This window comes from Nerophis ophidion, linkage group LG14 (assembly GCF_033978795.1).
Source record: "Nerophis ophidion isolate RoL-2023_Sa linkage group LG14, RoL_Noph_v1.0, whole genome shotgun sequence".
Taxonomy (NCBI): Eukaryota; Metazoa; Chordata; class Actinopteri; order Syngnathiformes; family Syngnathidae; genus Nerophis; species Nerophis ophidion.
In genome coordinates, this window is record NC_084624.1 from 26,764,036 (window position 1) to 26,779,602 (window position 15,567).

At 37.8% G+C, this 15,567-nt stretch overlaps 1 protein-coding gene and 1 long non-coding RNA gene across 2 annotated transcripts in view; one reads left to right on the forward strand and one right to left on the reverse strand.

Annotated features, from left to right (window-relative positions):
• The window catches only part of LOC133568384 (uncharacterized), a 35,667-nt gene extending 30,188 nt beyond the window's left edge, over nucleotides 1-5,479 (forward strand). The window contains exons 6-7 of the long non-coding RNA XR_009809584.1: nucleotides 4,733-4,879; nucleotides 5,400-5,479. This is a non-coding gene — a long non-coding RNA (uncharacterized LOC133568384). The remainder of the gene's footprint in view (nucleotides 1-4,732; nucleotides 4,880-5,399) is intronic.
• LOC133568383 (tensin-3-like) overlaps nucleotides 1-15,567 on the reverse strand; it is an 85,879-nt gene that overhangs the window by 59,997 nt on the left and 10,315 nt on the right. The gene's annotated exons all lie outside the window — the stretch shown is intronic.

Below are 15,567 nucleotides of genomic sequence, written 5' to 3' on the forward strand. Positions count from 1 at the left end.
CATATGGAAACAGGGTTTGTACATAGAACAACAACAAAAAAAGGAGCACATTATATGTGTGTTTGAACATACCTTTTCATTCAATGTGTTTTCTTTATTTTTATGACTATTTACATTGTAGATTGTCACTGAAGGCATCAAAACTATGAATGAACAAATTGTTTTTGGAAATATTCGACATCGTTTCATCCGGACCAAAGGGGAAGCGAACCATCCAGACTGTTATCGACGCAAAGTTCAAAAACCAGGATCTGTGATGGTATGGGGGTGAATTAGTGCCCAAGACATGGGTAACTTACACATCTGTGAAGGCACAATTAATGGTGAAAGGTACATACAGATTTTGGAACAACAAATGCTGCCATCTAAGCACCGTCTTTTTCATGGACGCCCCTGCTTATTTCAGCAAGACAATGCCAAGCCACATTCAGCAAGTGTTACAACAGCTTGGATTCGTAAAAAAAGAGTGCGGGTACTTTCCTGGCCCGCCTGCAGTCCAGTCCTGTCTCCCATTGAAAATGTGTGGCGCATTACGAAGCGTAAAATACGACAGCGGAGACCCTGGACTGTTGAACGACTGAAGCTCTACATAAAACAAGTATTGGGAAAGAATTCGGCTTTCAAAGCTTCAACAATTAGTTTCCTCAGTTCCCAAACGTGTATTGAGTGTTGTTAAAAGAAAAGGTGATGTAATACAGTGGTGAACATGCCCTTTCCCAACTACTTTGGGACGTGTTGCAGCCATGAAATTCTAAGTTAATTATTATTTGCAAAAAAAAATAAAGTTTATGAGTTTCAATAGCCAGTATTTTGTCTTTGTAGTTCATTCAATTGAATATAGGTTGAAAAGGATTTGCAAATCATTGTATTTCGTTTATATTTACATCTAACACAATTTCCCAACTCATATTGAAACGGGGTTTGTATATATATATATATGTATATCTATATATATATATATATATATATACACACACATATATATATATCTATGTATATATATATATATATATATAGATATATATATATATATGGATATATCTATATAGATAGATATATATATATATATATATATATCTATATAGATATATCTATATATATATATATATCTATATATATATATATATATATATATATATATACATAGATATATCTATATATAGATATATCTATATATATATAGATATATACTAGGGCTGGGCGATATGGCCTTTTTTTAATGTCCTAATATTTTCAGGCCATATCGCAATACACAATATAAATCCCGATATTTTGCCTTAGCGTTGAATTAACACTTGATGCATATAATCACAGCAGTATGATGATTCTATGTGTCTACATTAAAACATTCTTATACTGCATTAATATAGGCTCATTTTAAACTTTCATGCAGAGAAGGAAATCTCAACTAAGTCAACTGACCAAAACTGTATTTATTAAACAGTTATTAAGCAATTGCACAAACGTTCATTTCATTTCCAAAAAGGGAAAGTGCAAGATTGTCAGAGACATTTTAAGTGTCAAATAAAAATGAGCTGTATAATAGGAAATCAAATAGTGTTCGTCCTTCGCTATGTGGTAGGTTACTACGGAAGTTATTAAATTCTGTTGTTGACTATTTTTCTCATACGTGTTGATCTGGAAATGTTTGCCTCGGCATTTTGATGGTGTGGGCGTGTGGCACCGAACGGAGATGTTGACATGCGGAATAAGCACTCTTCATTCTCTAGCAGGTGACTTTTCAAATGGTGCTACATATTAGCAGTAATGCTACTTTTTGTAGCAACACTTTTGGCCCACACTTGACAAATTACGGTTGTCTGTTCGACATATTCCCACTTGAAGCCAAACCACCGCCAGACGATGGACCCCGTGCTGTTTTTCTTGGGAATTAATTATTTTTTCATTTGTTACCAGACTCTTGTATAACATTACCCATGCTGCTACCTCTCTGCTCCGCGAGGGCGTAAACGTATGTGACTTATGACGTGACAGTATGTGACGTGTGTAAGAAGGTGCGCTCTTTGTCTATGAGAAGGAGGGACAGGAAAGAGCGAGAAGAGCCTGTAATGTAATGCCAGCAGCTAAAAGCAACTGCGTGTGAACGTATACTTGAATATCACGATATAGTAATTTTCTATATCGCACATAGACAAACCCGCGATATATCGTGTATATCGATATACTGTATATATATAAAACCAGACAGCACGGTGGAACAGGGGTTTGTGGATGTGCCACACAATACGAAGGTCCTGAGTTGTCCTGTGTTTAATCCCAGGCTCGGGATCTTTCTGTGTGGAGTTTGCATGTTCTCCCCGTGACTGCGTGGGTTCCCTCTGGGTACTCTGGCTTCCTCCCACCGCCAAAAACAGCACTTGAGGATAGGTTGATTGGCAACACTAAATTGGCCCTAGTGTGTGAATGTTGTCTGTCCGTCTGTGTTTGCCCTTCGATGAGATAGCGATTTGTCCAGGGTGTAAAACCACCTTCCACCCGAATGCAGCTGAGATAGGGTCCAGCGACCCCGAAATGGACAAGCGGTAGGAAATGGATGGATGGATGGATATATATAACACATTATAGTTAAAAGTAAACATTACTTAGATTAAAATAACAACATGCAATATGTAAAAAAAATTAAATGTTTCAATAAAAACAAGTACAGTGCCCAATAGGACTGGTTCCTCTATCCTTTAAAATGGACAAAAATTTCCCCAAACTGATCAGCTCAGGTAGCCTCAGGTAATTTTATAATTAATTCCATGACCATGAAGCAGCACATCTGAAGGCTTTTTTTGTGTTGTTTATTTTTTACTAAGACTCGTGTTGGCTCTAGGAATTAACACGCCAAAGAGTCCTGTGACCACAAACTGTAGCGCCTGGAGTCTCTACACATAAAATAATATAAAAAGGTGGGAACCAGCCCAAGAAAGGATTTATATAACAAAACCATCCATCAAAATCAAACTAAAAAAATCTGCGATCAGACAAAGATGGACAGTTTGCCATTGCATACGAGTGTATTTTGACAAAACAGTGCTGTGTAAGACAAAGCAACATGGAAAGCATGGCTCAGATGGAAACATCCAGAAACTTGAGGGTTCCTGGCATGAAGCTAGCTAGTAACTGCTGTTGTGTCCTTGGGCAAGACACTCAACCCACATTGCTCCCACCACCGCTCACACAGGTTAATAATACTAACTTTAAATCCTTTGTAACTTTACAAATGTTGTTTATAGAAAGATTCAACAATTTTGGTCCCAGTATTGATCCCTGGGGTTCACCGTAAAATATCTCTAACTCTGTTGATATATTTTCACCTCGCTTCACATATTGCTTCCTGTTGGTTAAGTAGCTTCCAATCCAGTTTAAGACATTATTATTTGAATTATATTATTATAGACCATCTTATTTGATTAAAGTGCAACCAACACTTTAGGCTAAATTAACTAGAGGAAACCTTTTCTGCTCACATTTTGAACATTTAAGCAATTTTCAGTAAAAGTACACTAACCAACATTTTAACAGTAGATTTACCTGCTAATTAAAGTTCCCCAACCTTACCATCTGTTCTCTGTCCTGGCATCGCCGCTGAAGGATAATGCTGAAGTGTGTGGAAGTATGAATGCCGCCTCATCCCTGTTGATGGTGTTGGTCCCTAGCTTCCTAATTTTTTGGAATGTTGTGTACATAGCTCCAGATCCATAGCTTGTATTTTCTTCTTTCTCATGAAATGACTTTTCCTTGACTGCCACTTGTCACCTCATGTATGGTTTCGGGTGTCAGTACCATGATCTGCTGTCACTCCCATTGTGTCGGCCGCGTCCATTGTGGCATTATAATTTTGCGCCATGTCGTTTGTCTGTGTTGGAGATTTTGCACTCGTGCTGTAGCTGAAAGTTTTTGTTGTGATTTACTGTATTGTCTTGTGGCGTTTGTTATGAACTTCCTCGACCGCTTAAGCTATCTGACATTTTTGTTTTGATGACACCACAGACGGCAGACAGACTTGAACAGCGATGAACGTATTTTTTGGTAAGAGTGCCAAACTTAATTTCTGCAGTTCTTAAATCCAACATTTTCCTTTTTCTGAAATAAATAAAATCTATCGATTTCCTTTTAAAACGATCTTGGATCGATACCTGTCTTCTGGAAGGCAAACTTGCCGAGCACAGATTTACGATTACTTATGATTATTTACGGAATTTGAGGAATATATACTGTATATATCAATATAACGATTACTCGTTACACCCCTAACATTCTGGTTGATATTGTTGTTCTTCAGACTGCAAAAACCTTGATACTGAACCAACAACACCTCTAATTGTTGCGGCCAAGTAATGTGCTCAGTTGTTTCAAGATGTGATTATTCAAAATATCAACATTGTCAATGCAGGAATGCAGAACATTGGTGTGAGACAATCCAACTGAAAAATCTTGCTGAACCCTTCAAATATTGTAATTCCAATTGTGCCAAGAAATAGAGCGGCTGTTGGTATCGTAGTAAAAAGTTACGACTAACAATAAATCATGAATTATTTGGCACCAGGAAGATTTTTTGACACCTTTGTAGGGATTTTGTCGAAAAAAAAAGTGCACAAACAGTTTTCCCGAATGAAGGCCAAAAGATATCATCATCCTTCACAAAGGCTCCTAAATTTTTTGCTGTGATTGAACTATTGAGAGTCACGAATGTTTCTGACAGTTGATTCTGAAATGACTGCAGGCTGCAGCCCAGCACTTTGAAGAGGAGGCGGGAGAGCCATAAAGCGGGAACGTTTCAGCCGAGGCTTAAACCGAGCCTCCCAGCGGAATGAAAGAGGCCATGTGTCTGAAGAGGTCGTCACTCGGGGAAAACAGAGCTGGGTGTTTGGTAAGTGTGTGTGTGTGTGAGTGTGGAAGCCTGGCCAAGAGGTCCTTAGGGATTGTTGAAACTAATGGTGGGGTTAGCTTATTTCCCTTGAGACTCTCAAGAAAAAACTGTTGACTAATGGGAAATTAATGAACAGGTTGGCCAGTACTTGGGGTCTGCATATCTCCAGGGCAGGGATGAGAAACGGGGGCTTTGTACTGTTTCGAATGTGTCAAAGTGCTTTGCTAACCAAAGATTAGATGAAAATCTAAGCAACACTTAACCTCTATGTGACCTAATGTTGTGAAAGTCTTAGTTTATTTGATGTTCCAATCAGAAAGGAGAAAAAATGCTTCACGTAGGAGTTAATCATGACTTAGCTTGAGTAGAAAGGTGACAAGTAGACCATCCAAATTGTAAACTTTCGCGCGTATTGTTTACTGAGAAATGTCGGGGTGGGGCAAAAAAAAAAGCATCTGCCTTGATGTGTCCACATAATTAAATTTTTTTTTTTTTCATGTACCAATGATGCACAAAGTAGTTGTCACGTGTGGGTCGCATTTTACTGCGGGATCGTTCCTCCAGTGCAAACATGGACACTCCGGACAACAACGTGAAGGTAAGATAATTTAATAACAAAACCACTGGTACAAAAACAGACAAAATACACAAAAGAAACGCGTGCCGAACGCACGGAAGCTAAAGCTAACACTAGCGCAGGTTCAGGAAACAAGAATAGCGTACGTGATTATTGCTTACCGCAAACAAGGGACCAAGACCGACTGACGGGACAAGGCAGGCTTAAATAAGGAAGTAATTAACAAAAACAGGTGTGTGTCTGGAACCCGCAGCAGGTGAAATTAATATGTTACCATGGTGACCAAACTGACTCACAAAGGTACACAAACAACAAAGGGAGGTCCAAACTAACAGAAAATAACTAAACTAAACATGATCCAGACTACGGATCATGACAGTAGTGTTTGTGCAATCCTGCATTCCTTAAGTGGTACCTCAACTTAAGAGTGTTTTTGGACAAGAGCTGACTCTTGGTCAATTGTTGTTTAATTGCAAGCAGAAATGTTTGGTTACAAGCATCGCCGCCATTAGTTGGCGTAGCAAACGTCAGAAGATCCGACTAAAACATTCAGTCTTACATGTCAGCATTAGCTTCTCGCTAGTGATCAACGGAACTTTGTTTTTCCAACCGTGGTTTGGATGGATTGATTGAAGCTTTTATTAGTAGATTGCACAGTTCAGTACATATTCCGTACAATTGACCACTAAATGGTAACACCCGAATAAGTTTTTCAACTTGTTTAAGTCGGGGTCCACGTTAATCAATTCATGGTAAGGATGGAAGTGAGTGTAAAGGACAGTGCTGTGAACAAGTGCATGATATATATTGATATTGGCTTTCGTCTGCACCATACTGAAGCAGAAGAAGTCCAACGTCAACCAAAATGTTAAAATAACTAAATGGCAGACATTTATCCATGAAAATAATGAGAAGCTGCTGATGGTGTGTGTGTGATGGAGCAGCAGCTCACAGGAAATACCGCAGAAGTCCACACTTCAAGGTGTACACTGTACATGATTATTATATTACTTTGTAAAGGCTATTTGTAGTACAAACGTTTGTACATTCTATTATATTGTGTTTGGAGAATGTGTCTTATTTAAAAGTTAGTTTTTCTTTTAAAAAGGCATCTTACATGTTAAAATGATTCTGTCTTGGGGGGGCTGAAATAAATTATATTCAATGCATTTCAATAGGTGGCGTTGATTTGAGATATATGTATTTTAAATTAAGAGCTTTGTCACTGAACCAATTAAGCTTGTAAGTTGAGTTAGAAAGACGCATCGGTTAATTTACAATGTTTTAAAGCAATAGGAGAATCACTTTTGGAATATTCTAAACTCCTGTGGTCCGTGAAAGAGTTGTGCATAGCTCAATGTCCCAAAGCAAATGTCTGGCTGTGATGTTTCAAACTACCGGAAACTGAATCAACAAGGAGTGTACTGCCAATCAAAAAATATCAAAACTATGTACACAACATTCCAAAACCTCCTAAGTTTATCACAGATAACTTAAAAATACATTTCCAACAGAAATGACTAATCTGCCAATTAGTGATATCAAAAACTAAGCCATACATTTGCATGTTTCAACTGGTGGCCTAACACTGATTTAAACCCCAGCCTTATCCGAGACCCCCTACTCCCATCCATCATTGGAGTCGACATGAACAACTTGCCCCAGCACGCACTAGAAGATAATTGCCCTTTAATTTGCTTTGTCTGCTTTTGTTTTGGTATGAGGCACAACATTATCTCACAAAGGCAGAAGAAGCTGTGTGCCAAGCAGCTAGAAAATCCTGAGGCCACCCATGGCACTTGTGGCGAGAGTTAGGATGGCGGAGGGTCGAGGACAGGCAGAACAAAGACAATTCGAGATCAGGTCTGCCGAGAACAAGCTCTGACAGGTTTATTAAGGCCAGGATGTTTGGGGGATTAGGGTGTGTCTGCACACCCCCACCAAATACCCCTGCAGGTAAGAGTTTGACTAGGCTGCATGGGTGCACAAGATGGCCCCCAAAAAGTTATATATATAGGTAAAATTTCCAGGAAGGGACGTATATAAAATATTTTAGTGTAGACATACCTCTACTAAGAAGAGCCACTCCCTTAACCTGGCCACTAACGTTATGGAATATTCCATACAAACAGCTTCGTGATCTAAAACAGGGATGTCAAACTCATTTTTATTGAGGGCCACATGGCAGTTATGGCCGCCATCAGAGGGCCGCTTGTAACAGCGAATAATGTATGAATTTGCCTCTGGATTTAATTACTAATGATATAGTTTTAAGTAGGCTGTCGATTTTACAGTAAAATCTTTATATTTACAAAATGTTACTGTAAAATACAGTGTTTGTTTTTTTTTTTTACAACATTTTACGGTAGATGGAAAAACGGTTTTGGGGGGCTTACGGAAAAAGCTGGCAGCTTACTTGCCAGAATTTTTGTGTTATTTGTACATTGTTTTTTACATCATTATATTGTAAATGGAAAAACAGTACAAGTTATTTATTTCATTCTGGCATCTTAGCTGCCACTTGTTCTACCGTAAAAACAAATGTACTGTCTTTCCATTTACAGTAATACACCGTTAAAAACAACAACCGTAGATCTTAAAGTCAAAAATTGGCAAATCAGTCAACAGAATTTTATTGAAAAACAAATTGTAGTTATTTTCAATTTACAGTAATATGCTGTAAAGAACAACGTAAAATGTATTGTCATTTTTATTATTTGATGGGTAGTTTGCTGTAAAGTTAAGCATTTTCATTAGGACAAAAACATGTTTGGAAAGAATGATAATCCACTGTAATATTTGTTGCAATATTGGATACTATTAAAGTTTAAAATGTATGCAATTTCAAGCAGTACATGTATTTTTTCTGTCAAAATTAAAAAAAACTATTACATTTAGTGAGAAAATACGAAGCACTTTATCAACACACATCATTTACTGGTGCTTGCGGGCCAGATAAAATGATGTCACGGGCCAGATCTGACCCCGGGCGTTGAGTTTGACACCAATAATCTAAAAGTTCCAATTCCACATCTTCAGAGATAACATTTAAATCCAGGCCTGATCGTGTGGACGATGGTCCCGCGGCTGTTTTTATTTTTGGACTCCATTGTGGTGACAAGAGTTGGCAGAAACCTTGCATACTTGTCAAAGAAAAGCTCTCCGCATAATGGGTTGAACCACGGGTATGTTTGTTTGTGTCTGAGTCTGCCGGTTGCTACACGTAGGGCTGTGTTTTCCATCGGCGATGTCAGTATGATCATCATCATCATCGTGCAGATTGATCGTACATTTTTGTGTAAATGACTCACGGAGACAGGAAAGACAAACTTAAGGAGCCAACAGATTGCTGTTCTACATCATCTATGCCTGGTACTGACTTTGTTTTGACCATTTAAGAAGCAGTTTTGGGCTTAGATCAGGGGTGGGCAAACTACACTAAACGTTGGTCCCTTTACTGCGGCCCGCCAGATATTAAAACAGAATTGAAATGTGAAATGATATGAAACTGTGTGATGTGTTATACTGCAAGTGTGTTCATGCTCGAAATAAACTTAAAGGGGAACATTATCACAAGACCTATGTAAGCGTCAATATATACCTTGATGGTGCAGAAAAAAGACCATCTATTTTTTTAACCGATACCCGAACTCTAAATGGGTGAATTTTGGCAAATTAAACGCCTTTCTGTTAATCGCGCTGGAGGCGATGACGTCAGAATGTGACGTCGCCGAAGTAACACACCTACCATTTTCATTTTCAACACATTACAAACACCAGGTCTCAGTTCTGTTATTTTCCGTTTTTTTTTTACTATTTTTTGGAACTTTGGAGACATCATGCCTCGTCGGTGTGATGTCGGAGGGTGTAACAACACTAACAGGGAGGGATTCAAGTTGCACCACTGGCCCGAAGATGCGAAAGTGTCTGCCGCCAGACCCCCATTGAATGTGCTAGAGTGTCTCCACATTTGACCAGCGATGCTAAGGCAGACATGGCACAGAGATGTATAGATAACATGCAAATGCATTTGCAACGATAGTCAACGAAATCACAAAGGTGAGTTTTGTTGATGTTGACTGCCAGCTAATCGATGCTAACATGCTATGCTAATCAATGCTAACATACTATTTACCGGCGGTGCTGAAGCAGACATGGCACAGAGATGTATGGATAACCTGTAGATGCATTTGCAACTATATTACGTTTCCTTCCACCTACATTTAATGCGAAAAAAAACACTTATCAATCGACGGATTTAAGTTGCTCCAGTGTCAAAAGATGCGAAAGTCCTGATCGTTTGGTCCGCACATTTTACCGGCGATGCTAACACAGCTATTCGGCCATGCTATGGCTATGAATAGCATCAATAGCTATTCGCTCAATAGCTTCAGTTTCTTCTACAATATTTTCATACTCCAACCATCTGTTTCAAAACATGCATAATCTGTTGAATCGCTTAAGTCGCTGAAATCCGAGTTTGAATCCGAGCTAATGTCACTATATCTTGCTGTGGTATTCCCATTGTTTGTTTACATTGGCAGCACTGTGTGACGTCACAGGGAAATGGCCAGTGTCTTCGCAGAGAGCTGAAAATAAGGCACTTTAAAGCTTTATTTAGGGATATTCCGAGACCGGTAAAATTTTGAAAAAAACTTCAAAAAATACAACAAGCTACTGGGAAATGATTAATCTGTTTAGGTCAGACAAAGATCGAATCGACGGAAAACTGAATAAATTTTTCTCTTTAGAATCATGAAAAACACCTAAAAATATAATGCGTTTTTTTTAGAATAATCACAGTTCTACAAGCTGGAAAAAAACACAAAGTACAGTACAGGCCAAAAAGTTAGAACACACCTTCTCATTCAATGTGTTTTCTTTATTTTTGTGACTATTTACATGTAGATTGTTACCTAAGGCATCAAAACTATGAATGAACACATGTGGAGTTATGTACTTAACAAAAAAAGGTGAAATAACTGAAAACATGTTTTATATTCTAGTTTCTTCAAAATAGCCACCCTTTGCTCTGAATACTGCTTTGCACACTCTTGGTATTCTCTTGATGAGCTTCAAGAGGTAGTCACCTGAAATGTTTATAACTTGCTTGAAGCTCATCGAGAGAATGCCAAGAGTGTGCAAAACAATAATCGGAGCAAAGGGTGGCTATTTCAAAGAGACTAGAATATAAAACATGTTTTCAGTTATTTCACCTTTTTGTGTTAAATACATAACTCCACATGTGTTCATTCCTAGTTTTGATGGCTTCAGTGACAATCTACAATGTAAATAATCATGAAAATAAAGAAAACGCATTGAATGCGGTTTGTCCAAACTTTTGGCCTGTCCTGTATATTTAAACTATATTCAAATGACAATGACATGGATATAATAATTTTGGAGCTGTCAAACAATTACATTTTTTAAATCATATTTATCATAGTAAATTTGTGTGCATAGTTTACATTAACTTGAAAAAAAAAGATCCAATCATTTGACACGGGTGCAAAATTTGCCGGAATGTCATCGATGAATATTTTCTAAATGTTTTACTTCAATGCACTACATTGATTTGTCAAAATCTTGCTAAAATTTTTATCTGAACTTCAGACAGGGTGTATTTTGAAGTGAAATTTGCCAGTGAACACACTAGTTGGGGTTTCCTTACTCATCTTTGCTAGGCTGCTAGTCTGCACCATATTGAAGCAGAATATGTGTAAAACCAGTCAAGAATGTTAAAATAATTACTAAATGGCGTACGTTTTTTTCCATGAAAATATGGAGAAGCTGCTGATGGTGTCTTTGACGGGGAAGCAGCACAAAAGAGATAAATGCTATATATTATTATTACTTACCAGAATTACTGTAGTTGTCTATCATATTGTTTTTCATACTGAATTTCTTATCTAAACAAATGCTTTTTAAAAGCATGTCACATGTAGAAATGGTGGCGTTTTAGGGGGCTAAGCAGGGAATAAATTGAATTCATTCGGAATACAAGATTTTTTCCAGAGGTCAATTAGTTCTTAAGGAAGAAGTTTTTAAATTGTTTTTTTGGTGTTGGTTTCTAAAGCCCATTGGGCAATGTGAGACATTTTAAGTCAACCTGACTTATGGGGTCAAACCTTGAGGTGTATTAAAGTACATGACAAACTAAAACACAATAAATCAGGCAAATAGTTTAGTATTTAGAGAATTTAGAAAAGTGTGTTAACATGAACGTTAGTGTACTGCAGAAAGTGTTGGTCTTACAACCAAAACAGCCAATCCTAAAAAACACAGGAAGTCTGCACTAAATTTAGACAGCGTCATGTCATTGTTCTACGAGCAGTGCTTGACCTTCTGGCTTTAGAATCCTGCTGTCACAGGAGTTCAAAACTAATAGCCACCTTTACAACTGTGATGCTACCTTCCCGCGTCCCTAATAGTTCAACACAGGGGTTGGCAACCCAAAATATTGAAAGAGCCATATTGGACTGAAAAAAATCAAAAGCCTTATTTAAATGTTGTAATGATGTGTCTATATTAGCTTTAATAGCCTACTATCAAAATGTCTACTGTATGTGTCGCAGGCTGACGCTAATCTTCATTGACAGTAATGTTGAAATCTAATATTTATTGTACACATTTTTACAATATTGGAAGACATTAGTAAATCAGAGGCTTCTTAGAAGGTGAGATCACTCTTCTAAATTACTGTCTTAGAATGGCCAAAGGTGTAGATGTGTGTGTCCAAGATAAAGGAAACGGCAGATTGTCTTCTTTTAATTGACTTATTAATATATTTGCAAGCTGGGTACAGTTTGCTGTGGTCTGGAACAACATGGCACACAAACACCTATCTGAAATGCAGCCACTATTCCATACAGATAATGTGTCATAAGACATGCAAATATAAATTAAATATACAGAGGACATACTGTAAGTAAAGGAAAGTCAATTATCTCAAATTTACCTACAAACGAGGCATAATGATGCAATATTTACCTACAGCTAACCTAAATAGTATGTTAACATCAATTAACTTGCAACAATGCAGTTACCAAATATGCCTGATTAGCACTCCACACAAGTCAGTAACATCAACAAAGCTCACGTTTGTTCATTCAGGCACAGCATAAAACATTGGGTGGACGAAATGAGACAAAGAAGGAGTGGTATAAAACACGTCTTTCTCTGGCAGCGTCGGAGAAAGTTGAACATGTAAACAAACTACAGTGAGTTCAAGGACTGCCTAAATTAGTTAGACAAAACGGCACTTGGCAAATAAGTGAAGCATTTTTCCTGCAAGCTGAACAACTGACATAAACAAAACCAGAAAAACTAAAGCAGAAAAGCCCACTAATTGGGTAACTTGGTATTTTGTTGATATTTTAACGCTGGAAGGCTAACATGTAGTTTTTGCTAATGTTAGCGTGCTAGCATACTTACATTAACATGCTAACTTTTTAGTTAAATTTACATTTTTTTCTATAATTAGACAGCCATACACCATACAGTCATATAAGTTAGTATGTGACACTTGTCAACTGTTAGCATGCTAGCACGCTAACATTAAAGTGCTAACTTTTTTTTGCAAATTTTACACCGTTTTCTATAATTCCACAGCCATACACCTTATGGTCATACACTGTAACATGGTATGTAAAACATGCTAACTGTTAACATGTTTTCGTTATCATGCTAGCATGCTAACATTAATGTGCTAGCTTTTTGAGGTAATTTTGCAACCGTTTACCCTAGAGTAATATAACTCTGTATGTGACACTTGTTAACTGTTAGTGTGCTTAGTTGGCATGCTAGCACGCTTACATTAAAGTGCTAACTTTTTATGCATTTTTTTACACTATTTACTCTAATTTTGCAGTCATAAACCTAACAGTCATATAACTTGGTATGTGAGAGCTGTTACCTGTTAGCATGCTAACATTTACAGAAAATGTTGGTCTTACAACCAATACAGCCAATCCTAAAAAACACAGGAAGTCTACACTAAATTCCCTAATAGTCCAACATGTGCCCTCCAGACTGCAGCGAAACACGTGCAAAGTGACATAACAAGAGAGGGACAAGGCCAGAGTTTGGTCCGACCTTTTCCGGTCGTGTCCTCATGGCTCTCATACTCGTGGCTGTAATGCCCTTTTCCTGCAAGCTGAACAACTGACATCAACAAAACCATAAAAACTAAAGCAGAAAAGGCCACTAATTGGGTGACTTGGTATTTTTAGAAAGTTTATGTGTTAACGCTGGAAGGCTAACATGTAGTTTTTACATTTTTTATGAAGGGGGGATGAAAAATAAATCAACAACTCCCAAAGTACACTCTATTTCCCATCTGTATCCTAAGGTCATGGTGGAATGTGTCTCAAAATGGATTACATTCCAACTCTCAATCCATGTTAATTTAATCGCTTACACATGTCAGCCAGGATTGTAAATGAGTGCTGTTGTTACATTGTTAGACACAGTACTTGGCCCAAGGGGGACATACAGTGCATCCGGAAAGTATTCACAGCGCTTCACATTTTGTTATGTTACAGCCTTATTCCAAATTTGAATATAATCATATTCGCCCTCAAAATTCTACACACAATATACCATAATTACAATGAAAAAAGTTTTGAGGTTTTTTTAATTTGCAAATTTATATACAGTGGGGCAAAAAAGTATTTAGTCAGCCACCGATTGAGCAAGTTCTCCTACTTAAAATGATGCACTGAAAGGGATGCACTCATCTGTCCTACAGCGAAACTATTTGAATAAAGCGGGGAATAGGTATGGGGAAAAAAATATATATATAAATTACAGTGGGGCAAAAAAGTATTGAGTCAGCCACCAATTGTGCAAGTTCTCTCACTTAAAATAATGACAGAGGTCTGTAATTTTCATCATAGGTACACTTCAACTGTGAGAGACAGAATGTGAAAAAAAAAAAATCCAGGAATTCACATTGTAGGAATTTTAAATGATTTATTTTTAAATTATGGTGGAAAATAAGTATTAGGTCAACCATTCAAAGCTCTCACTGATGGAAGGAGGTTTTGGCTCAAAATCTCACGATACATGGCCCCATTCATTCTTTCCTTAACACGGATCAATCGTCCTCTCCCCTTAGCAGAAAAACAGCCCCAAAGCATGATGCTTCCACCCCCATGCTTCACAATAGTTATGGTGTTCTTCGGATGCAACTCAGTATTCTTCTTCCTCCAAACACGACAAGTTGAGTTTATACCAAAAAGTCCTATTTTGATTTCATCTGACCACATGACATTCTCCCAATCCTCTGCTGTATAATCGATGTATCCATTTTGGTATAAACTCAACTCGTCGTGTTTGGAGGAAGAAGAATACTGAGTTGCATCCCAAGAACGCCATATCTACTGTGAAGCATGGGGGTGGAAACATCATGCTTTGGGGCTGTTTTTCTGCTAAGGGGACAGGACGATTGATCCGTGTTAAGGAAAGAATGAATGGGGCCATGTATCGTGACATTTTGAGCCAAAACCTCCTTCCATCAGTGAGAGCTTTGAATGGTTGACCAAATATTTATTTTCCACCATAATTTAAAAATAAAATCTTTAAAATTCCCTCAATGTGAATTCCTGGATTTTTTTTTTTTACATTCTGTTCCTCACAGTTGAAGTGTTCCTATGATGAAAATTACAGACCTCTGTCATCTTTTTAAGTGGGAGAACTTGCACAATCGGTGGCTGACTAAATACTTTTTTGCCCCACTGTATGATTGTTTTTTTATTAATATGTACAGCCTTTGCTCAATACTTATTGCAGCAATTACAGCTTCAAGTATTTAAAATGCGATGCCACAATATTGGCACACCTATCTTTGGCACACCATGATGCTGCCACCACCATGCTTCACTGTAGTGATGGTATCGGCCTGGTGATGAGCGGTGCCTGGTTTCCTCCAAACATGACACCTGGTATTCACGCCAAAGAGTTCAATGTTTGTCTCATCAGACCAGAGAATTTAGTTTCTCATGGTCTGAGAGTGTATCAGGTGCATTTTGGCAAACGTTTTACTAAGAAATGGCTTCCGTCTCCACTTTACTAAACAGACCAGATTGGTGGATTGCTCCAGAGATGGTTG